General features: G+C 41.3%; 1 long non-coding RNA gene across 3 annotated transcripts in view; it reads left to right on the forward strand.

Annotated features, from left to right (window-relative positions):
- The window catches only part of LOC125436447, a 71,181-nt gene extending 50,325 nt beyond the window's left edge, over nucleotides 1-20,856 (forward strand). Inside the window, exons 2-5 of one of the 3 annotated variants that reach the window (XR_007245057.1) lie at nucleotides 8,940-8,994; nucleotides 14,547-14,690; nucleotides 16,999-17,001; nucleotides 20,845-20,856. This is a non-coding gene — a long non-coding RNA (uncharacterized LOC125436447). Of the gene's footprint in view, nucleotides 1-8,939; nucleotides 8,995-10,076; nucleotides 10,121-10,148; nucleotides 10,198-14,546; nucleotides 14,691-16,998; nucleotides 17,002-20,844 lie in introns of those variants that run through there. The other 2 variants (XR_007245058.1, XR_007245059.1) reach the window with 2 other exon arrangements.
- The last annotated feature ends 2,956 nt before the right edge of the window (nucleotides 20,857-23,812 follow it).

Consider the following 23,812-nt stretch of genomic DNA (forward strand, 5'->3'; position numbering starts at 1 on the left):
GTGCATCGTGCACCAGGCGCATGCCTGGGGGTGCAAAAATCGCCCCCAGGCCCCTCCCCCTTCCCCACCACAGCGCCCCCATGGTGCCCCTGTTAGGGACAGGTCAGGGCCCTGTCCTTAGAGCTAAAGCTCTCTCCGGTTACTCACAAATAACCATCCATAAGCTTCTTCAGTGTTAAGAGTTTTATTGTTCAATTCTGCGCAGAAGAGGGAACTCTCCTCTGTCAGCAACAGGGAGGAGGTTCAAAGGGGCTGTTGCTTGTGTAACATAATTTATACCCTCTTACAAACATCCCTCCTTGTCTTCTGACTATTGGTTTGAGTCAAGAAGACGTATACAGACCTGGTCAATAGTTTCCAATTCCACCTTTTACCATACACCTTTTCATCCCATATTTGGTGCAACTTAAGTTAAAAAACATCTTAATGCACAAAGGTTTTTATAACAACTAAGTTTCTATTTTACTGTTATCTGTATTTGTAAGCTTCTGCTAATTCCTTATCTCCTTGGTGGGGCCCTGTTCTCTTTCAACTCAAGACTAGTGTCAGGCTGCTCTGAGTTTCGTTTTTTTTGCTTCCTTTGTGTTAACCAGACTTCACTGAAAAGTGCAGAAATCTCCCCCACTTCTCCTAAGCAAGGCCTCTCTACTAATAAAATTACAATTCTTTGTTTAACTAACAGCATCTTACTGACCTTTTATAAATTACCTCTAATATACTTTATATGATTAAATATATGGCTTAAAACACTGTGAACTATATATGTGTACATATCAACAGCCTTGCTCAGGTCCTGCAAACTGAGAACCATGGCTTCCTTGACTGAGTCAATCTATCTTACGTTGAGTCTTTCTCTTTTCTTGCTGCCTTCAACTTTTCCTAGCATTGTTGTAATTTCCAGTGACTCTTGTCTTTTCATAATGTGACCAAAGTATGATAGCCTCATTTTGACTTCTAGGGAAAGCAATGGCAAAGCCACAAGGAGGCAGGGGGTGCATCGTGCACCAGGCGCATGCCTGGGGGTGCAAAAATCGCCCCCAGGCCCCTCCCCCTTCCCCACCGCAGCGCCCCCATTGTGCCCCCACTCCCCTTTCCACACTTACCTTAGTTTCTTTTTCAGAACTTTTTCAGGCTTCAAAAGGCCTTGTTCTCAGTAAAAACGGCCTGAGGAACTACAGTTCCCAGGAGACCTTTGGGCTCACAATGTCTCCTGGGAAGTATAGTTTCCATCAGGCCTTTTTTTTACTGAGAACAAGGCCTTTTGCCTGAAACAAAGGCCATTTGCCTGAACAAGCCTGAAAAAGTTGTCAAAAAGGAACTAAGATAAGTGGGGAAAAGGGGAAAGCGGGGCACCGTGGGGGGGGCGCCGTGGGGGGTATGGGAGGTGGAAAATGTGGAATGCGCACTGGGGACAGTTTGGCCCAGCTACACCTCTGAGGGAAAGTTCAGTCTTGATTTTATCTAAACAATGAACTGTGCCCTTATCAAAAGTCAATTAAAGAAATGATTGCTTTGGATCCTGTTCAACTGCTTGCTTCACATCCTATCAAAATGCAAAATGAATAAATAATTAATAAGAAAAAATATTATTTTAAAAATACTTGGGGTTTTTACTACTGCTGCAATAGGAGAGGGGCCTTTTGAAGGGTAGCTTTTATAATTTGGGCAGTTTTCCCAATCTTATCTATGTCCATTCAGTGTTTGGAAAAATGTACTCTTTTAAACAGACAATTTCTTTTAACTGCCATGAACTCCTCAGCAGGAATGTTTTGGAACAGAGTTTCAGAACTCCCCTCAAGCTTCTATGGAAAAAAATTCATTCAGAATGAAGGAAAGGTATGTGTTGTGAAATGAGCAAGATACAAAGATGGTTTTTTGATACTGTTGTGTCAGAGACTGAGTAAAAGCTTCTACTATATGTGCATCTCAGCTGGTACACTGAGTTCTCAAAAAAGTAGCATTTTCCAAAGTTTACACACATTTTAATGTTTATATGGTGTTCTGTAGAAAACAAATTTACACACACACAAATTTGGTCCCTCAACCAACCTGGTTAAAACTAAGCCCGTTTCCGCATGGGCCAAAAACGTCGGCCTGGGGGCGGTAAAAACACCCCCCCCCCAGGCCGCCGTTCGCACAGGTGGCGCTGCTGAAATGCAGCAGCGCCGACCTGGCTGCCCTTCCCCTCCCTCAGGGCGGCGTCAGGCCGCCCTAAAAAACACCCCTTTAAAGGGTTGTTTTTGAGGGAACAGCGCGTCTTCCCGCCGGCTGGTGCGCTTAACAGCACTGCCCGGGGAACACGCACGCTGTTTCCGTTCCCTTTCCCACTCACCTTGTCCCCATCGTCAGCCTGCTGGCCTCCGAAACCCCTCCCTCACTGTCCCCCGACCCCTGGAGGTCGGAGGGCAGCGTGGGCGGGGCTTCGGAGGCCAGCAGGCCAACGACGGGCACAAGGTGAGTGGGAACGGGAAGGGGGCAGAGGCGTCCATCTTGCTGGAGTCCGCCTGTCGATCCACTGTGGGCCTCTCCTGAGAGTCGCAGCTCCATACTTGCTATAAGTCTGCAGATAGCTCTCACGGCCTCCATACACCGGCAGGGAATTCTTTGCCGGGCGTAGAGGCGCCACAAAGGGGCCGTGCGGAAACGGCCTAAGAGATTGTTTCTATCTTCCAAGGAAATGTCCCTCCAAATTTTAGGCGGCGTTCTTTTGTTATCAATATTATACTAATTTACTGTATATAGTACACTACTCTAACTTTGTAATCCACTTTTACTGATCTGTTCTTATTTAGTTGCTTTTAATTATGTGATCTGCTTTGACTCTCATAAGAAAAATGGATTATTAATAAAGTAAATAAATACATTTACTAAGGCAACAAAAGGTAGATTTATTACTCTGCATAATTTCAACTCCAGAAAAAATTATCCTGGAGTAGGTATGAAGTCTCCTAGAATTACAACTGATCTCCAGTTTTACAACTGATCCAGACTATAGATGTAAGTTCCCCCAGGGCACATGGCAGGTTTATAGGGTGAACCCAATGGTATTAAACCTCATGGAGGTCTCCTCACTAACTTTCTCCCTCCCAATGATCCAGCTTCCCTTCCCCCCCGCTCAATCTCCAGGAATTTCTCAACTCAAAACTGTAATTTCTCAACTTTGAGCTTGAAACCTTTTGTGACTGCTCCAATGAACTGTTGCCATTGTCACCAAATAAGGTCTGAAAAGCCAAGAGCCACACCATTCAAGATCAAAGATGAAGAAGAACTGCAACCAGAAGAATGGCTCTGCTTTGGCATCTTTCGTTGGTCGCTGGTCCTGCCAAGTCAGAGTGACATATTCTCCCTCTGAGTAGAAATAGTGATTATGGGGGAAAGTGCTGTCAAGTGCCATCTGATGTATAGCAACCTTGTAGCATTTTCAAAGCAAGAGACATTCAGAAGTGGCTTGCCAATGCCTGCCTCTGTGAGAGCTGAGAGAGTTCTGAAAGAACTGTGACTGGCACAAAGTCACCCAGCTGTCTTCATGAGGAGGAGTGGGGAATTAAACCCAGTTCTCCAGATTAGAGTCTGCCACTCTTAACCACTACACCATGCTGGCTGTCAGTAGATATAGTAGGTCTGTAGATATGAGAAGGCTGGGTCTGAGAGACACAGTCAGGGAGGAGGAAAGGAGCAGATTGCAAATCAGAAAAAAAAGGCAGTAAGTTTCATATGTTGCCAAACCCAGTAGTACAAACATCCAAAATGGCACGAGAATAATTAAGGTGAGCAGGACGGGGGCATCTCTGTGTTGTAGTGTCTGGTACTAGAAGAGCAGTCCTTGAGTTTGGATTAAACCTACTTTATTCATTTCCAGAGTATCATTATTATTCATTTTCGTGGGTCTATTATCAAGAGCTCTTTGCTACTGAGCCAATTTTAGAATCCTTGTTGTTAGAGAGATTTGTGGATGTTCTGTGATTGGAGCTAGATCTGACCGGTGTCTGTTTCTGCTTTCAAGTCACAAAGAGCTTTCAAGGCAAGGAATGTTCAGAGGTGGTTTGTCATTGTCTGTATCATGCCTCTAATATTTCTTGAAGGTCTTGAATCCAAATACTTGTCAGGGTCAAGGTTGAGATTGGGTGATTGGTTCAAGGTCATCGAGCAAGTTACAGTGGCAGAGTGAGAATCTAAACTTGGATCCTAGTCCAGCACTTTAATCACTACTCTGAACTGGCTCAGGTTGTGGCTTACTAGTTTCTAATACTGGCTAAAATGTTAGAATCTGTGCTGTCATGGAAAGATTTGGAAGGGAAGAGAGCTGAAGATTCATGTAATCCCATGAAAAGCCATGTGGAGAGTGAGAAGAACAATAGACAGAGAAGGGAAAGGGTCAGAGGGCAGCTCCCAAGTTAAGATACTGAGAGGGACTTCCAATTCAAGGCGATAATGGTTATAACACTTTGAATGATGTAAAGTTCCCCAATATTCAGACATCCTGAGTTGCTCACTCCAACAGATAGTTCAATAAAACTGTAATTTAACACTTGTAAAACAAACCATGGCATTGAATTGAGCGATCAAGAAACAGCTTTATTTGATGAAATGGCAATAGGTAAACTGAAACTTTTGACAATATTTCATACATATGGGTACAAACATTTCAGATTAAAACGATTCTAGGTGTATATATGCATAGGGAAGGATGGGAGATCATTGCCTGAATGATGCTGAAGGCACATTACAGCAATTTTACTGAGTCTTAGCCAATTCTGTTTTGGCAGTGCCCTAACAGGAAGTCACCTGAGAACCTGGAATCCCTGGAAAGATGGAATATAAATGAATACATAATCACATTTTAAATCACATTCTTCTGAAGACATGAAGTAGGTCATATCATTTGGGCTGGCTCCTTGGAGCTATCCAGTTGCACAGTGCTTAGCAACAAGTGACCTGTTAAATGATGACAAATCCTTTGGTTAGTGGCATTAGACCTTTGACCTTATGACATAAGGCTGTATCCAAGGAGCAGTCTAGTGACAGGAATGCAATAAACTGTTTGTAATCTCATGTTCTGAAAAGAAATTACATCAAAGCCAGCTGTTACACCACTTGTCATTAATGGCTGACAGCATGTTAACTAAACTTGAACCATTATATTTTGAAATGCGCTTACCTCTCAACTATTAAAGGCCCATCTCTGCACTCCTGACAGAACAAGAGCCATTCCACATAAATGTGTCTCCCATTTAATCTTACTGCAGTGTGCCTCTTCACACTTTTATTTTCCTAATATGATAACTGGTATTATATTAAGTGGTTTGATACCACAGAAGGATATAATCTTCAGTTGTTCGAGTATAACACACATATATTTGGACATTTTGCATATTGCTCATCCCCACTATCTGCCAGTGTCACATTGTAATCTAGAAGTTATGGGCTTTGTTTTCAGGACTATAGTTACAATGCAATCCTAGGAATGCTTTCTTGGGAGTAAGCCCCATTGAATAGACCTAAACAGGATTTGGAATATATAGACTGCAGTCTTTAGTATGTGGAACTGTGCCTCAGAAATCATATTAGATGGCCTTCAGATAATTCAAAATTCCTTTAAAACTGGATTTGACAGTTCCAGCAAATTTTTTTGTTTAAAGCAATTTCAATATGATTTCATTTTTCCCTCTCTTCTGAGGATAATAACATTCTTTCTTGGTTTCCAAATTTCCCCCAAACTGGAAAACTTACTGTTCCACAGAATATTACATGTTGTACTAATGTGAGATAAAGCATTTTTATACAAATGGAGAAAATGTTCCAGTTTTTTTCCAGGATCTTGCAATTAGAAGGCTCAGTAAACTTGCCATTAATTCTCATTGTCATTGTCTTGAAAGAACAAAAAGTACAGTGGTCAAAGGTTCCAGTGATATCCTAATGTAAGAAGAGTCCTATCAGGACAGATCAGCTATCTCCCTTAATGCTTGAAAGGGATGATACACTAGTGTGTTGTATTGGTTAAAAGGAGTAAACTCTAATCTAGAGAATCAGGTTTGGTTGCCCACTCCTCCACATGAGCAGCAGACTCTTATCTGATGAACTGGATTTGTTTCCCTGCTCCTACACATGAAGCCTGCTGGGTGACTTCGGACTAGTCACAGTTGCTTCCAAACTGTCTCAGCCCCACCTACCTCACAAGATGTCTGTTGTGGGAAGAGGAAGGGAAGGAGTTTGCAAACCACTTTGAGACTGATTACATGATAGAAAGACAGACTCTTCTTCTTCTAAATAGGTATACAGAAGGGTGTCTTTTGGTAGGAACAGATTAACACACCATATTCCAGACTCTGTTCTGAATTATGCTGTGTACATACAGCATCTTTGTCCTTCAGTAAGCACATCAGCATCCTACTGTTTGAGGTTGACAGAAAGGGAATCCAGTTTGATTGCATATGATTTACAACACTTGAGAAATTGAAATCTGACAGTTCTAGTGGAATCCTAGAAATCAGGTGGATAGAATGGGGTTGAAAACTTATTCATACAGCTGAGAAGACAGCCAAAGATTGACAGGGGTAAAGGAGTTGGGAGGCTGGAGAAATAAGACTGGATAGAGAGTGTTATGGCTTGAAATAGATGTTCAGATAGATTGGATTGAGGGGAAAGAGAAGTGCACTTCAATTTATGCCTGATTCTTGAGGAAAAATCAGGTTTAATAATTGAAATGAGATTGATGGGATATGAATCTGCAAACAAGAACTTTGGGGAGAGAGATGGAGGTGACAGATGTCTGTAAAAACCTCCTCAACATATAGCCCCAGGGGTGGATCCGCCAGAAGGACATTTGGGGTCAAAATCATGCCCCCACTTGATCAAGTGGCCAGGGGGGTCACCTCTATTGGAGGCCATGCCTGCCTCGCTCGAGCAGGCACAGCCTCCGATGGAGGGGGGCCAGTCCAGCAGGCACCCCTCAACTCGACTCAATGGGTGCCCGGTGGGCCCATGGCAGGATCCCAGCCCAGCACCAGCTGCTTCCAGGCCCCCCCCCCACTTCTATTGGAGGCTGCACCTGCTCAAGCAAGGCAGGCTCGGCCTCCAGTAGAGGTGATGGGTGGCTTCTGGTAGACCGTAAATGGGACCGGGCAGGGGACTTGGGAGTGTGTGCAAAATAAGGTCTTGTCCTGGGTGCCATTTTGGGCCTATACACCTCTGTATAGCCCACTTTGTTCTGTTCACTTTGCTCTGCAGTGCCATCATAAGCAGATGGCCAACCCCTCCCTGAAAGCTAGATCCAGTTTTTAGGCAGAACTTTTTTGCACATGACCAGTAGAGAAGGATTGTGGTCGGAACCCTAAAAATTGAATTTATATTGAGAAGATTCATTGTGGTTCCTTTTTTCCTCCATTAGTAAACTTTTGAGATAAGTTGAACTGAAAGAGTGACTGTCCCATTGTTACTTAGGGAGATTCATAGCCCAGGCAGGAACATGAGCCATGTCATCCTATTCCAACTCCAGTACACAAAGCACTGTATTATACTGCCTGCACACCCAAAAGCTGATGTGGAATGGTATGGTCTAGGCCGTTGTGCCGATCTCAGAAGTTAATCTGAATCTGACAGATGTTGATTTTGTTGATCTGAAGATGTTTCAAGTGCTACTTTAGCATTTTTGGAATATTGTCCAGGGTGCCGATTAGCACTGCAGATGGGTTATGCCATAGTCACTGAATCTTGATTTTCAAATCATGATATTTAATGACCTTCTCATGTTCTTTTTCACCAACCCTGCTGCCACCAGGTATTTCTGTGTCAATGATGGTCATTTTCTTGTCCTTAATTACGTTGATGTCTGCTGTATTATGTGCCAACACTTTGTGTGTTTGGATTCGGTGCAGTTGAAGCACCAGAAGAAATTCAGAGAGAGGACCCAGGAGCTAAAGCTAGGCTTTGCATTATCTCAAACTTCTGTCTGGCATGGGATCTGCTGAATCCAGACATTCTGTTTATGCTTTTTGGCCGGGCACAGAACAATGTGAAAGAAATTCAGACCAAAAACATGTTCTGTGATTGGCCAAAGAATGATATTGTTACTAAGCTGAAACCTTATTGGACATTATAACTTTCTGCCCCCACTTCCACCCTCCCCTATCTTGAGTTTCTAGGCTGTAGAAACCTAGGCTGCCATGTAATTGCAAAGTGCATGACAGCCATTGACCAAATAGTACGGCTTCATACTATTTGTCCTGCTTGTCCATCAAGAATGCCTCCCTCTTGTTGCCCAGGAAACCACAGGGCAGGAAGAGGGCAGGGGATAATTTCTGCTGCCTCAGAAATTCAGCAAAGGAGGAACTTTTACCAGGCCATTAGAAGCCACTTCTATGCCCACCAGAAACCCAAAAAAGGCAAGTTGGAAAGAGGAGTTAACATTTGAACTCTTATCACCAACCTTATACAGAGGGTGGGAACCGGATTGTGTGAAATAGACAATAAACCAATAAAAGCTGAATAAAGAATTGGCTTTTATCGGCTTAGTATATTTGGCTCTTGGGAGGGGAGGGGGTCAGCTCAGCTTTACCTGAATGCACAAACCTAATAACAATATTTTCTGCAGCAGTTGATCAATGCAGCACCTGAAACTCTCACACATACACAATTTTGAATTTATTTTATGAATTACCTTGCAAAGCCTTCACAAATGTCTTCAGTATTAAAATAAACTTGATTTGCTTGCCATAAACATTTATTTCTGATGATAAAAGATTAGTAGGCAGTACGGTAATCTGTTTGTTGCATTTGCCTAACAAAGAAAAAAAAGCAAATTTTTAGATACAGTTTTGTCAGGAATGTGAATGCCAGTTGCATAGAACTTACCTAGTGTTTTGACAGCTCTACGAAGACTCTCACAATGTCTCTGTTATGGTAATATCTCCCATTAATTAATACGTATTCTCTTCTCACAGTTTTGATAGATCCATGGAAGTTGTTAACACAACACACAGATTCACAGTTGCACAGGTACGTGTTTTCTGTGTTATATGCTTCATGGATAAGAAATGTTGTCGAAAGGAAGACAAGAAATTAATGCAAAATGCTGGAAAGAAAAAGAATGTAATTAGAGTTTTCCCACAGAAAGCAACAAGCCTGGTTTATAATACACTGCAATGTTTTCCCCAAGCTTGTTATAAATGTTGCATGTTTCAGTTGCCTCATTTATTTCAACTGACAGAAAAACTGTGTGCACATGGAGTTTTCCATTGTATCAAAATGAATGAGGGGGGTCTATGCAGGTGCAAGAGTTCCATGTGTGCATCATGGCTCTTATGCCCACAGGAAATCAGGGGCTGAAATGTGTTTGTGCGCACATTTTAAAGCAGTGCTATTGCTGTCTCTAGTTCTATACTCACCAGCTAACTAGAACAGTGTACCCACTATTAGTTCTCTCTCCTTCTACAGGTAAAAGCATGATATAAGAACACCTAAAATAAGTATATTGTGTTCACTTTTAGTGATCAGAATGGCTAACTAATTAATAGGTTGGTCCAACTCCCAGAAGCCCACAACAATTATTAGAAGTTCAAGCAATAATGTATTGGTATTAATTGAGTCAGAACCTTTAATCACCTTTAATTTATACAAGATCTTGCATACAAGATACATTTCACAGTGACGGTCTGTGTGTGTAGTGCTGTCTAGTCATAACTAAGTTTTGGCAATCCCCAACAAAGGGGTTTTCAAGACGGGAGAGAAGCAGAAGTGGGTTGACATTGCCTTGTTTTGCAAATTCATCCTTTGTGGCCTCCCTTCCAAGTACTGACCCTTCTTAGCTGCCCAAATCTGACAAGATCAAATTATCTCATGCCACCTGCCCTCCCACATTTCACAGTATCTTTACATATTTTCTAGTTTTGCAGTTTTTCCTACCTACCTTGGCTTCTAAATTACAGGAAAGATATAAACTTACTCTCATTAGGACAAATGTGATCTCCTGCTGGTGATGTTCTGTTTGCACCTTAGGACTTTTCCACAGGAGTAATTTACTACATATCTTTACTGCCAAATTTTTTCTTTCTTTTAATTCTGCATGTTTTTGGTTCCAGAAATGTCTTTTCGAAAACCAGCATGGTGTAGTGGTTCAGAGCAGGTGGATTCTAATCTGGAGAGCTGGGTTTGATTCCCCACTCCTCCACATGACTGGAGATCTCTTATCTGGTGAACCAGGTTTGTCTCCCCACTCCTACACATGAAGCCTCCTGGGTGATCTTGGGCTAGTCACAGTTCTCTCAGATCTCTCCCAGCCCAACCTATCTCACAAGATGTCTTTTGTGGGGAGAAGAAGGAGTTTTTACGCTGTGTTGTGACTCTTCATGATTGGGAAAAGTGGGTTATAAATCCAAACTCTTCTTTTTCTTTCTTTCACTTTTCCTCCGTTATTTTCCTGAGCACTTTTATCATGACTTTTTAATCAATTTCTGAGCCAGCTTCCCTTGAGCATGTGATCATGTTAAAACAGTTTTTATTTCTCTGTCCCCTAAGCACCTGGCCCTTATCTACACCTCCATGTTTTCAAAAGGATTTTTTTTCTCTTTGACATATTGAACTAGCAACGTAAAAGTCAGAGACACACACAAACAAGCAGGGTTGATTAGATCAGCTTTGTCAATTTCATATAGAACTTGCAATGAAATGTTCAGGCAGTGATACAAACAAACAGGTGTCTCACAAGGTGTCTGTTGTGGAGAGAGGAAAGAGTTTATAAGCTGCTTTGTGACTCTTTATGACTGAGAAAAGTGAGCTATAAACCCATTCTCCTCCTCTTCTTGGTTACATTTTGCCTCAGCTGTTTTCCTGAGCACTTTTATCATGACTTTTTAATCAATTTCTGAGCCAGCTTCCCTTGAGCATGTGATCATGTTAAAACAGTTTTTATTGTCTGCCCCCTAAACACCTGGCCTTTATTCACACCTCTATGTTTTCAAAAGGATTTTTTTTCTCTTTGTCATATTGAACTAGCAATGTAAAGGTCAAGCAGAGGCACACAAACAATTGGATCAGCTTTGCCAGTTTCACATAGAACTTGAATTGGAATGTTCAGGCAGTGATACTAATAAACAGGGTTAATTTTTGTGGGTGGGATGGGCTACAATGTAAACTTAGAACACAGACACAAGCCATGTTGATTATATCTGCTTGGTCAATTTTATTTTAAATTAGTAGTGTAACTTAAGGCAAAGAAAGGCTGTGTCAGCAGTTATGAGTGAGTGAAATTGACAAGGAAAGTTGGTTCTGAAGGAGGAAATTGACAAACGACTACTGCAGCAATGGTGTGTTATTGCAGCTCTAATTTAGCCAAAAATTGTCTCCTTGGGTGCGGGGATGGGCTATATTTCTTCAGGTAATGGCATCTAACCCAGTTGTAATTCAGGTTCTATTCCATCAGGTAATGGCACCTAATATTTTTTTGGCTTCTATTTTTTGCAAATACTTGGACCTGAACCATACTCCATGTAATTGTCCAACCCCTCCTTCAGCCATTTTCTCCTTCCTCTTTTCCTCAGTTTTCAAAAGGCAGCAGGTAAAGCAGGGAGGGGGAAATTTTTCTTTAATTCAGCATTGTTCAGGATCCAGTTATTTGGCTCTCTTTTATTGCTGCCTTTTTATTTAAAAAAAACCCTGGAAAAAAGGTATTTTTCAGAGAGGTTTTCTTATCAGATTTACCAAATGCCCACCTCTAATTTTGGGTACACTTGTAAAATGAAGCAAGGAAGATCTCAGTTGCTTCATCAGACACCACTGAAATGAATAAGAAACAATATATGAGCTGCCATTTTGGTAACTTGGAAAATGGGAGGTTTTTAACGGATTATGTAAATGTAGTACTTGCATACACAGAAATATAGAACATTTATTTATTGTAATAAAGAATAACTTTTACAGTTATATGCTCAGTTTCTGATGTGGAAGCTGCAATCTTAATTAGACTTTCCTGGGTGTAACTGAAAAATTTCCTGTGAGATTTCTTGCTTAGATTTTCTCCCACAGTATAGTGTTGCATTGTCTCTTTAGCATGATAGTGAAGGAGCCATGTCCTGACTGTTCTACAGTATGATGATCAGGTACACCAGGAAACACTTTCTCACATGCTGCTCAATATATACATGAGGACCCTCTATCTATTATAGCAGAGGCTGCAAAGCTAGTTCAGGGCTGAGAAAGTTGCTAAGAAGTTTTTGAGAAGCAGTTTGGTTTCTCCAATGTCCACAGCTGTTTGTGATAAAACACTGAACTGACATTGGTATGGAATTTGCATTGTCTGCACAATTACTAGTATTATACCTGTTCAGCCTGCACATTCAAAACCATACTATTGCAAACACAACTCCAGCACTAAGCTTGGAAAGACTGAGTTGAATTTTATGACATCTGTAATATTGAAATCCTTAACTGAGATTTTCAGTATGAGTTTCCTTGAAAATCAACACAATGATAATAATTTCCAAGACAGAACCAGTAAACTGTCCAGTTGGTAAAAGAACTGGTGAACTGACTGGAAAGATAAGTAATCAAGTATAAGTCAAGAAAAGAAAAATCACTAGGAAGGTTACACTGTTCTAAAGGACTTACAAGATAGTGTCTTTATTACAATGTGACGATTATCTGGTTAAAGAGACAACACTGCAAAGACAAAGCTTTACACTTAGACTCCTTGTTCATCTCTTTTTAAAAACGTCTACTGACAAATTATGTGAGCACAATCCAGTCCTTGTTCTTTTTATGATTAGAGAGAAAAGGTCAGTCACCTTTGACATGGCATGAGCAGCTGAGTGAATGACACCACTTGAAAGAAAGACAGAAACAGAAAGAGCAGAGCACAACCTAAAACCAGCTCAGAACTAAATGGACTCCAAGCACAAGGTGTTATTCAGGGGCTCCAGGAAGTTAACGATTGACTGCATCTTGTCCAGACTTCTAGATGTGGCCATCTTTGATACCAGTGTACAGAGGTGACTGTTTACTTGCCTGCTCTCAAACCTGAAGTGTGCATAAGAACATATCTCAAAAGAAGCACTTAAAATCCCATTGAGTTGTCAGCTATAATATTAGGAACTTTCAACTGTTCTGTCAACCTGATTCTTGTGCAGTTATGCTTAAGACAGCAAAAGTCTCATTCTATGGCAGAGAAAATAACATTAAGGAAAGCCATTCACTGTATGAAATTTGTCCTGTGAAAGTTCATTGTAAAATCCCTAAAGGCAGATTTTAAAACCATAGGCAAAATTTGAACAGGGAATTGCTGAGATTGATGTTATCTGTTCTGTTTCTTGGGCCTATGCAAGACATTGGGTGGGATTCAGCAGGTTCGCACCACTTCAGCAAAACTGGGGTCACTATCCACTCACCATAAGCCGCGGGGTCACCTCTTTAAAAGCCACGGGGGTCCTGGACGCTCCCCACATCTCTGGCGCTCACTGCGCGGCTGCCAGGGATTTACCTCTCTCCCCTTACTCTGGCTGCTGGCAAACGGTTAGTCTCCGCTTAAAAGAGCAACTTTTAAAACCCAGCGAGTGCAGCTGGGTTATGAAAGAACTCCTCGCTGTTTGCGCTGTGGCGGCTGATTCGCCAGGTGGCCAAGCAGCTCCACGGCCAATCAGGGGAACAGGGAGCCATCTTGTTAAGTGGGGGTGTCCCCGCTAAAAGTGCAAGGCCAGTAGTGATAGCGTAGACGCGTGCGACGCACATCCAGTCGAAGTCACGTCTTCACGCGTCTCAATCGGTGTTCAAAAGCTCGTGCCGGCTTCAGCAAATGGAAAATGTCGGTAGCCCGAAATGCGAATGAGGAAAGTACAAGAGGGCGCGTCGCGGTGCGACTGGCTTCTGCTTTCACCTCCAAACACTGCTGGGATGACGTGAAAGTCTCCACAGAAAAGCGCCAGCCAACGATTTACTGGGCTGACGCCAGCATGTGCGGATCGTCTTAATAGAGGGCTGTTAGCGCCTCTTTGATGACGTTCGCACTCACGCTCGTGCAAACCTATCATAAACAACCTCTTCCCCAGCCAATCACACTGGAGACTCCGCCCTCGGCTGGTCAGCCACTTTCGCAAAGTAACTCATGACGCGACTTTTATGTTAAACTGACGGCCAATGGAGCGCTTCCATTCCCCTCTATTGCAACGGAACTCCCGCTCTTTGCTGCCCGCTGTTATTTCCCGCAAGAATTACGGTAAACGTGTGGGAACAAATGTCTCCGGTGGTCAGAGTAGCCCGCGATGGAGGCTTTTCATCATGACGGGGTAAAGCGTTGCAGTTTAGTGAGGTAAGTGGGTAGTGGCCCCTGGTTGTTAAAATAGTGCTTGTATACAGCCAGTTGTTAAATTATTTGAATCCCACCACTGGTTGGATTCAGTGGCATGTGAGCAGGAGACTTGCAAAGCTACATATATTTCCCATTTCCCTCTTTTTTTTGCCACAGTACTTCTGTGGGTGCAACAGAAAGGGTGGGACAATTTTACCCAGATTCCCCCTCTTCACCTCATCCTCATAAGCTGCTTGTCTTTTTGTCCACACAGGTCCTGCAAACTCCTTTATCAGCTTTGGGAGCTCTCAAGGGGTTGCTGAGGGAAGGGAGAAGGTGAGGAAGAATGGTTCCCGCACTTCATAGAAATAATCCTGAAGTATTTAGAATGATCACAAGAGTAAGTTAAATGATGTAAGTTCACTTTGTATGGAAACGCTGATGGATCCTGAGTCTCTTCACAACAACAAAAGGACACCTTGAGGCACTTCAAAGGCTACCAAAGTCACTTACAATGCTATAAGGGAGACCTGGAATCCTCCCTCATGGAAGGAATTCATTTGGTTGGATCTAATGACTAACTGTTGCTGAGCTGGATCCACTGGCTCCTTTTTGAAAAATGAAAAAAAAGTATTTTATTGCAGGAAATCTTTCTTTTTTGGAAGAAGACTCAGCAGAAGAGATTCAGCGGATCCAGCAAGGCAGAAAAGAATGATTGGATCCAACCCACTAAAACCAAAAGCTTACCATCTGATAGCACTCACTGATATTACAATATATTTAAATAAAATATTCTTTGTGTAAAAGTGATATCAAATAATTCCCTGTGATTTTGTCAAATTACAAAAATATTGTGTGAGTTCAGCCTATGAAAATATGTACAAAGAAAAGTGTAAGCATACTACAGAGATTTCACAAATATTTAACTTCCAATATGGCACCCAAGTATTTACAGAACTGGAACTTAGAGCAGGTTGATTCTACTAAGTATAAGAAAGATGACAGGAATCCATGACTATTTTCACTTCTTATCTTTGTGAAAAAACAAACAAACCCTTGCTGGTATTTTATAGTACAATCAAAATCAACTTCATTAGATTCCATTAAATTAGTTGAATGTGAAATCAGAGGAAAGTGAATACCAGCTTGGGTTCCCGAAGAAGTTAATATGACAAAATAATGATTAAATTGCCATTTTAAAACTGTTAGTCTTAAATGACTGGAAATGATACATTTTCTTAATGTGAATAAATATTTCATTAGCATCATAGTTTATATATTCCATTTAATAAAGACTGGACTGATGTGAAAGTTCAATTCAGATATTCTAATAACAGGATTAACTATGAATCATAAGACACTGTTGCAGATGACCATATTATATACATAATTAATGTATGTAAATCTTGGATAAACTAATGCATATCATTAGTGATGCATATTCAGAAACAGCTGGTAAGATGGGGTGGGAACTACTGTTGATTCTTTATGGCATACGCATGAAATGCATGTTGTGAATTTTTTAATGGGGGGTAGTTTCTTAGAATGTACACTGAACAACATATTTAGCAAGGCTTTCTGCAGTGACCTAGTTTTCACACTGTAACATCTATAGCAAAATCAAAAAGTGGGTGGCCAGAATGGCAGCAGTGTAAGGGCTGGAGTTTTGGCTTGAATCATAGTAAGCTCAGAGGTGTGAATACTTAAGTTTGAATTTGCTCTTACTAACATGGATACTCTAAAGTTTAGTTGTACTAGAACTTGCATAAGACACCAGAGTCATAGCCAGCTAGATAGAATTGCCATGTCTCCAAATAGGTTTTCCAAGATACGTATGAACGTTCTGAGATTTCCTAATAATCGAATGTGAAGGTTGGGGCTTTAAAGGCTATTTAAGAAGAGGTAGCATAATGTACAGCTTGACAAAGTGGCCTCTACCCCAACCTTCTACTGACAAACTTAACTCACATGGAGTTCTTACATATGTGACATCGGGGAAAAGGGATTTTAAAAGCCAATAAATTTTTAAATTGCTAGCCAACTTGGTGGCCCTTGTGAGAGCAGATAGGCAGGGTGTAAATTCTGTAAAATGAAATAAATGGATATTGCCCAGTATTTGTGATCCTTAACCATCCCCAAACAGATGAAAGAATAGCACAGAATGGGCAAATAGCATATTGTATGTGCAATCACATGGCTCACATATAATCTACTGTGTCATAGAGGCGCCAAAGGCTGACGTAGGAAAGGCATTAATTGGCTAATTGGTCCCACAAGAATGAAAAATGCTGGTCATTCCCACAATGGGTAGGATCCTACCAGTATGCTGACTCAATCTTTCTTGACTTCCTTCCTCATTGTAGCCAATGTCCCTCTTCCATCAACTTAAATCCAGTCATCTTCATATTTCCAGCTTATTTTTCTCAGAATATCATTGTGTGTTTATAGAATTATCCTTGGGTTCTTGGAAGATAATGTCTCATTTTGCTGTTCATGGTGAAACTTATGTCACTTATTATTCCACAAGTGAACAGCAGCACTGTTCTTATACATAGCTATGCCTTTGCAAGTGCTTCTAGTTCAGCATAGTTCTTGGGATTCAGTGACTGCTGCATTATCAGATAATATGCTTTTCCTATTCTTAAAAAAATGTTAGACTGTCATTTTGGTAACCACAACCTACTCACAGCTAAATATTAGACAAGCTAAACAGTGCTATAGTTTAGCTTGTCTGCTGACAAGCTAAACAGTATTATATCAAGAAGAAATATTGCGACATATTTTATTACTAAAGGCAAGATTGCAGTCAGCGTGCCAGAATCAATATGAATTTATGATCCAAGACTGAAGAACCTTGGTAACAGGAGGTGTTGGAACCCCAAAGGTCTGTTTTTCTTACTTTTGGAATTATTCTCCAGACTGGTGACATTTCTGTTTAGGAATCAAAGTCATATCTCTAAGATAGAGATAGTCTACTGACTATTAATAATGTTAATGAAAAAATGCTGCCTGTTTCCCCAGTTTAATTAGCACACACTTAGCCCCAACAGCTGACAGAGCTTGCTTCTTGAGAAGACTCTTCAGTACTCATGAATGTCATTGGTGAACCTTTGTGGGGCTTAACTTGTTAATAATCCTTTAGAGGAAAAAAATATTGTTTCTTGTTTTCAAATTGGTTTGATAGTACATATGGAAACAGTAAAGCTCCGTCATAACTCATAAATGCATAGCAATTCATGTAAAAAGTATAGAATATTTCAGGCAATACCAGCAAACCAAGTAAAATACCTAAATCTCATTCTTTCAAAGTTCTCCAGGGCAAACCTCCTGTTATCGGTGTGCAGATCTATAAAGGAGGAAAATAGGGGGACAAAAATTCTGGGATCCTTAGGTACATGTTCTTGTAGTCAAACATAATGTGTGAACATAGTAATTATAGGTATGGCCAGCAGAAGTTCCTCTAATCATAATATGTTTCCCATTCACTTCTATCATACAAATGTCTACAAGTCTTGTCATATGACAGTGACGGTAATGATACATTTGTTTATACAAACACATTTGTTTATACAAATGTATAATCAGATTCAGAAGTATGTCCAAGCAGATTTTTTTCTGAAGAAGCCATCAATTTGGCTTTCAAAAAAGATTTTTTTTAAAAAAACTACAAAATGTCCAGATTTTGCAGTGATAAAGACCCAGAGGCATAGCAAGTGGGAAAAGCACCCAGTGCACTGGTGCATCCTCCGCCCCATCCCACCCCAGAATGCCCTGTCACGCCCCAGGAAGCCCCTGCCACACCACGCCACACCACGCCCACACCATGCCCCCACAGGGGTGCACGCCCAGTGTGTTGCGCACCACCCTTGGAACTACGCCTCTGTAAAGACCTCATTTTGAAATATTTGGAAAAAATCCTAAACTTGCATAGGATACAGTAGTTTCATAACACTAAGCATCAAACTGTAAAAGTTCATCCTGTTTCTGGTGCTTGTTCTCCCCCTCATCCTGCGTCCTGGCAGAACCTGCTTGCAAGTACTACTTTTCCCCTTAACACGCTTTTGATCAGTTTCATGGGGAGGAACGGGGGCCCAATCTGTGTTTGAAATTCCTGCTGTGGAGCGTGATGCAAGTCTAGCAACCAATCTGCTCTTGACGGGCGCTGAGCTATGCGCATGCAACCTCTTCCGGATTTCAATTTCACCATTGGTCTTGGCGTTAGCATAATGAAAAACAGCTTAAACAATTAACCGTTCACCCTTCCAAACGAGCGAAAACCTGCTTAGTGCCTAAACGCTAAAACATTCATCCTTGCAAATGAGAAAACCTCAGGTTAGCAAGTCACAGGGAAAAATTTTCTGCCCCTGTCCTGTCCCAACACAGCACGCCAGCCAATCAGGAGAGACCCACAAAGGAGATTGTGTGGTAATGGTGATTGCTACAGTTCTGGGATCCAAGATAGGTCTACATGTCTTCGCTGCGGTGGGGAGGTTGGAACCTTGATTAAAAGGTGCAGTTTCTTTACAAACTTGGTTTGATCTAGATAGAATTTCCCCATGGGGAATCGACCAAAGAGAAGGGCCTTCATCCTCTCCTCAGAACTATTGTTCTGACCTGAAATGGCTAGGATGGAGGGTAATTTGTTTCTTTCGAGAAAATCAAGTGTACATCAGGGAAAATGTGGATTGCAGGGATCATATGGGTTTCCCCAACTAGAGCTGCAGAAATTATTGAAGAATCTGTTTCCTTGCCTTCAGTTTCCCCAGTTGGTCAAATGGTGCCCCAGGGGCAATTTCAAATAATGGAAATGGTGGGAGGGGGGACAGCTGAAGTCCTTTCTTCATAAATGACATAGTTGCAGTCTGAATCAGCCACTCATGCATGCAACACACATCTGGCAACACACATAGGCTGGAATCCCAAGACCCATTACTCCATACTGTGTAACTCATCCCTTTCAAGGTAAATCAAGCTAGTCACTACATGCATTCCTGTAGCTGAAGAAGATTTATAGGCTTCCTATACAATTGTCTGATCACACACCGAACAGGACAAACAACATGGCTGTGTATTGTTGAAGGCTTTCACGGTCGGATTCAACAGGTTCTGGTGGGTTTTCTGGGCTGTGTGGCTGTGGTCTGGTGAATCTTGTTCCTAATGTTCCTAACGTTAGGAACAAGATCCACCAGACCACGGTCACACAGCCCGGAAAACCCACCAGAACATGGCTGTGGTCAAACAGTATAAATCATTCAAAGCATATCTTGTAGCATTTCTTCCCTTTCTGCATTCTGTCTGTCCCTCTCTCTATATACGTGTGTGTGTTCTCTCTCTGTGATATATGTGTGTGTGTTTGTTTTTTGCTCTCTCCCCATCTACTTAAGTGTATTACCATTGAATGAAAGAGTGTAGCCACATGAGGCATTCTTTTCTCCAGGGATTAAGCAGAGATGCTTCATCAAGAAAGGAGATGGATGCACTGATTGGAGTGGAGTGATTGAGTATAAATACTCAGTTCCCAAAAAGAACAGTAAGGGAATTCTGCCAAGGAGGAAGCTTCCAAAGTGCTAGGTAATTGCACATTAATACACATCCAGTGCTTGCAGTAAAGCAGTTAGTACAGATTGAGAAGATCTCATGGTTTAATATTTTAAAATTTGTTTGAAACATTTATGTCCATCTTTTAGCTACCTAGTCCTATCTTGAATCAGCTGCAGCAGATGTACACTGAAACAGCTGTAAAATAGCAATACTTTTTGTCCTATAATAACTACTCCATCTCAAGATCTCAAAAGCACTTTACAAACACACAGTATGAAGTAGGACTCACAACACTGCTTTTGTATAGAACCTCCACAGTGAATTCCATTCATGGCATTTAAGTACACAAAAACAAGTTTCCAACATTCCACATACCCTCCCACATTCTACACACTCTAGGGTGCCCTTTGAATGTACTTCCAGCCACATGACAGTCACTCTTCTGAAAGTCAATCCTATGCAGCTTGCAGCAGTGTTTGAATGATGCAACCACGTGGGTAGGGTCAACTGCTGAGTCTTTCCTATGAAGTTGGCACTCCTGGTTGGGTGCCCGTTTCATTGGTTTGAATCAGGAAATTGGTCCCTGCCCACCTGCTTGTGTCATTCAGAGGAAGCTCTCAACAATGCATTGACTCATAGGTAATCATCCTTCATGCAGTTAAAAGCCACTGCTATATATTTATCATATTTTTATTTTGCACGTTCTAAGAAGTACAGGGTTATCTTCTCCTAGTGCTGTAGGTATAGATTTTTTATGCGGTGGGTTCAGTGACTGAGCTGACTTTCTGGCTGTTCCATTCCATGCATTGTTTCAAGCAAGCCGGACATGTAATGGGAGGGGTTTGAACTTGTGAAAAAAAAACCCTTACCTACGTGCCTGTCTTCTCCCTATTTATCCTTTACAATAGCCCAGTGATGGGCAACCTTTTGAGTTTGGTGTGTCAAAATTCGCCAAAAAACTGAGCATAACTGGGGTGATGTGTCACTTCGAGAAAAAAACCATAATTTCATGATATTTATAGTTTAAATAGTGGTAAAATGGAGTCTGCACTATGCTGCAAGATGGTGGTCCTTATGTAAATTAAGATGGCTGCCGCTATTTCTAATGGCGGGAAACAGGACCCATAGCATAGGCCCTCACGTCTCCCAGCCTCCCCCTCACTTATCTCAGTAATGATGTTCAATGACCTCCTGCTGTGGTCTTTTCTCCTCTCACTGCCTCAGCTTGTTCTTCCTCTGCTGCTTTTCTCCAGCTTTCTGTCCCCTTCTCTGTCCTTTCCCTCACTGGCTGCTTTTCTCCAGCTTTCTGTCCCCTTCTCTGTCCTTTCCCTCACTGGCTGCTTTTCTCCAGCTTTCTGTCCCCTTCTCTGTCCTTTCCCTCTCTGCTGTTGTTCCCCAGCTCCCTCCCTCCCTACTGGCTCCCCCATGTCCTCTCCCACCCTTCTCTTCCCTCGCACGTTCCACCGACTACCACCAAGCTTACTCCCGAGTAATGCATGCCTTGGAGCCAACCAACCATTTTTTCTAAACTCAAAGCTCAGTATTCAGGTTAAATTGCCGTGTTGGCACTTTGCCATAAATAAGTAGGTGTGGGGTTGCAGTTTGGGCACTCGGTCTCAAAAAGGCTCGCCATCACTGCCCTAGAAGGTGTTGGATTGAGAAAAAGTGACTGGCCCAAAATCATCCAGGGAGCTTCATGGCTGAATGGGGTTTTCAGCCCAGGTCTTGCCAGCTGTAATCTAACTACTACACTACACCGGGTCTCAATCTGAAGGATACTTTGTATGAAAAAGAATAAGAACTCACATAGTTCTTAATAATTGAGGAACTAAGGACAGAAAGTAAAACTCCAGCAGTGCCTCAAGATCATTTGTATTAGCATTTGGGAACATTGTTGCGGTAGCAGAAAAATCAACTCTATATTTTGAAAGTGTGACCTGATCATTAGAGGGAGGTTACTGCGCACTCAGGAGTCCTTGCCATTTACAAGTTACCACCACCATGACCACCACCACCACCTCACTTGATACATCTTGCCTATCAAACTTATAACAATGAAGGACCAAGATATTTATTGCATTCATGACATTAAGCCACAAAACACCACCACAATGCAGATTTTTTTTTTCAAAGATGGGAATCCTCTGCTTATCAGACATTTCCCATTCAGTTTTTAGAGAGGGGGCCATTCATTTTACACAGAATCATTTTTCCAAATGCAAGTCCATAAATGTAGGAGCTCAATCTGCATAGCATTCTGAAAAAAATTGCAGATGTATCAGATTAACTAGTCAGGACCCAATGAATAAGATCATTTATTAGATTAATGAATTATCTGTTGATTGGCAATACTGCTTTATGACTGGTGAAGACATCTTTTGTGAAACACAATATAACTGGCAAGATTCATGAAACTTCCTTAAGCACTAGTTGAAACATTCCCTGGTGTGGTGCTGAGAAGTACACATAAAGCTTTCCTTGAAAGTAGTAAATTCCTGCAGTAACCAATTTGCTCAGATTCCACTCTCACTGAAATACTTTTTGCTATTATACCATTTTGTGGTACCTTCAAAGTTTCAGTAGAGAATTTCCTTGATAAAGAAGGAGTATATTCCCCATCACAAAACAACAACAACAACAAAAGGTTTAGGAAATTGCTTCAATGTCTAGGAAGTTAGTGGTGTTTCCTACAGATTCTGATGATTTAAGCTTTTTTTATTTGCAATACTTCTAGCATTTAACAAGACCTTGAAATCAAAACTATCAGATTTACCTACCCTGTGTAAAAGCAGCATATCAGGTGGCCATGTCATGCTACACAATGGTTTGCTTCTGTTTTAAAAGAGGCAATGTAGATTTTTAAAATATATCAATTAATTGCAATGTACAACCAGTGCTCCTTCTTCTTCTGGGAGCTATGACAACCCCAAGAGTGACATATTGAAGAACTATGACATAAACTCCAAAGGCAATGCAACATGAAGGGAAGTCCAAGTATTGCAGAATGTACAGCCGTTGGTCCTGAAACATAGCCGAACTAAGTATCTTGTACATGAGCACTTTCCAACCATTACAGATACCATCAGCTCAATTCTCCAGTGTAAATACAGCCTGGTAAAGAGCTGTGTAATAATCATTTTATATCAGCATTGACAAAAGCAAAAGACTGAGAAGCTTTAAAAAGATCTTTTTCTCTTCTTAAATAATTAAATTTCTAAAAGCAATAAGATAAGAAACTGGCAGTCCATTAAGTGCCTTTGTGCTCTCATCTTGGCTCTGAACCATAGAATCAGAGAAGTTAGATTCGGAAAAGCATCTAGAGTCCCTCTTTTATCAACCTTCTAAAAGCAGGATTGTTTCCCTAGGTTCTGGTGCTTTTTTTCTCATTTAACAGAGATATGGAGCTTTCAACATTATCACAACCAGAGACGCATATCTGTTATGAATTGAGGTTGGTACTCAGGCTAAATTTACCTATTCAGAATTGTATTCTTCAGATCTTGCATAAATATTATTACACTGACTCACAAAATATGGTGTGTGTGAGTGAGTGTGAGCTACTCCCCCCCCCCTCATAGTTTCTTCAAGTAGCTCATGCTGGTATTCCTAATTCTCCCTAATGTTTTCCTAATGTTCTCCTAATGTTTTTTTTCTAGCAATGTGTGTGGTAGGTTAGAGAGAAAGAGACAGACAGACAGACAGATGGGGAGGCTTTTTGTGCACTTACTGCTTGCTGCACAGCTCTTTTCAGTGGGTTTTTCCCACAGTTATCTGTTCAAACTGAGGAGAATCCCACTGTGAGTCCCCAGATGAGTCAGCTGCCATTTTGCTTGCCTGAATATCAGCATATGCCTGAATATCAGCATATTCATAATAAATATAAAGTATGAATCATTCCTGGACAAGGGGGTGCAACACTATAAAGAGATTTTAAAAATATATAACCCAGTTCTTCTTTTGCCAAAATTCTGAAACACAGGATGCAAATTTCAAAGTGAG

This window comes from Sphaerodactylus townsendi, linkage group LG07 (assembly GCF_021028975.2).
Source record: "Sphaerodactylus townsendi isolate TG3544 linkage group LG07, MPM_Stown_v2.3, whole genome shotgun sequence".
NCBI classification, from domain to species: domain Eukaryota; kingdom Metazoa; phylum Chordata; class Lepidosauria; order Squamata; family Sphaerodactylidae; genus Sphaerodactylus; species Sphaerodactylus townsendi.